Genomic DNA, 2,097 nt, shown 5'->3' on the forward strand with positions numbered 1-2,097 from the left:
GTGGGAGCACATCAGTTAAAGGTCGGGGGGGAGCGTATTAGTTAAGGGTCCGCGGGGTGGGGTGGCGCATTAGTTGAAGGTCCGGGGGGGGGGAGGGAGCGCATTAGTTAAAGGTACGGGGGGGGGGGGAGCGCATTAGTTAAAGGTCGGGTGGGAGGGATCGCATTAGTTAAATGTCGGGGGGGGGAGCGCATTAGTTGAAGGTCCGGGTGGAGGGGGAAGGGAGCGCATTAGTTGAAGGTCCGGGGGAGGTGGGGAGGGAGCGCATTAGTTGAAGGTCCGGGGGGAGGGGGGGTGCGCATTAGTTGAAGGTCCGGGGGGGGTGGGACCAGGTCATCTCACAGGCGCACGGGTCCCTTTGTGACATCGGTTAGAAATGAAATGTTTTAACTTTAAAACCTCTCTAACTTAAACAATATACAATCAATTTATATAAATGTTGTTGGAACATTCGCCGCAAGAGTGATGATGAAGGTACTGGAAAAATTGTGGCGCTATGGATATTTTGAATTACATACGGATATATATACAGATCTGAGCTTTAGTAGTACACTCCTCCACCCCTAACCCCACTCTCTCCTCCCCCACCCTCCCACACCTCCCCCACGGCCCCACTCTCACTCCTCCCCATCCCCCCTTTTCCCCCACCCCCCTCATTCCCCCCCACCCCCTATTTCTCCACAGCCCCTTTCTCTACACCTACACTCTCTCCTGTGGGGAGCCCCACCCCCACTCTCTCCTGCCCCCCACACTCGCCTCTGCCCCATTGCCACTTGTGCCCTTCCCCCCACACCCACTCTCTTTCCCCATCGCCCCTCCCCCGCCCCCCACCCCACTGTCCCCCTTACCTACACCCCTCCTCCTCCCCACCGCCACTCTCCCCATCCCCACTCTTCCCTCCTCCCCACTCCAGCCTGCCCTCCTCCCCAGCTTCACTCTCCCCACCATCCCCACTCAAACTCTCCACACCCCCTTTCTCCACCCCCCCCTTTCCCCCTCACTCCCACTCTCTCCTTTATCGAGGACGTCGTGGGTTGAAGGGACGGAAGGGAAGCATGAGTGGACCATCAGTCCTACCATCTCCCTCCTGCTCGGAGTGTCCCCCGGGTGTGGGAGAGTGAGACCCATTCCTCGTAGGGGGGGGGGGAGTGAATGGGAAAGAGTGTGAGTGAGTTAGCCCTGGACCCAAAGCCTCTCCTGTATTGGTGTAGCACCCTCAAGCCCCTCACGCGATCGCCCTTATCCCCCCTCCTCCCCCCAATGACCCACTCCATCCCCCCTACGCACCCGCACTTGCCCCTCCCCGCCCCACCACCTCTTTCCTCTCCCCTGCCCCTACCCCCACCCCCCAGCCCTGCATGCACCGCCATTCGCTCCTCCCCACACCAATTCCCCTTCCCCCACTCTCCCTGCCCGCACTCCACATTTCCCCACCCCCACGCTCTCCTCCCCCACCCCCCACTCTCATCTTCCTACCCGCCACATTTCCCCACCCCCCTTTTTCCCCACCACACCGCTTTTCTCCCACCCCCCTTTCTTCCCACCCCCACTATCTCCGGCCCCACCACTAATCTTTCCTGCCCCACCCCCACCGGTCGCCATCTTTCTGAAGTCCACGCCGGGGCCGGCGGTGGCACCGGCCCTCGTCGACGCCGCCGTCGGTGGAAGCGGCCGCTGAAAGCGGAGGAGATGAAACTGCCGCTGCGGCTAGTGTGCGGTAACGGTGCGGGGCGCAGGGCCCGGGCGATAGAGGGGACTCGAGGACGCCGCGTGTTGAAGGGACCGAAGGGAAGGATGAGTGGGCCAACAGTCCGACCATCTCCCTCGTGCTTCGGAGTGTCCCCCCGGGTGTGGGAGAGTGGGGAGAGAGGAGAGAAGTGAGGGGAGATAGGAAATGGGAGCCCCTGAGTGCGGGCTGACGGCTCCGCTAACGTCGTCCATCTTGTTTGTGCAAGTGAGGGAAGAGGCCGTGCGCACAGTACTTTGAGAAATGTGTTCAAAAAATAAAATGATTTAAAGTTTAAAATGTCTCTAAACCTAAAAAAATATAAGACCAATTTAAATAAAACTTGTTATAAAGATTCGCCAGGAGAGTGG

The sequence above is a fragment of the Rhinoraja longicauda genome, chromosome 34 (genome assembly GCF_053455715.1).
Source record: "Rhinoraja longicauda isolate Sanriku21f chromosome 34, sRhiLon1.1, whole genome shotgun sequence".
NCBI classification, from domain to species: domain Eukaryota; kingdom Metazoa; phylum Chordata; class Chondrichthyes; order Rajiformes; family Arhynchobatidae; genus Rhinoraja; species Rhinoraja longicauda.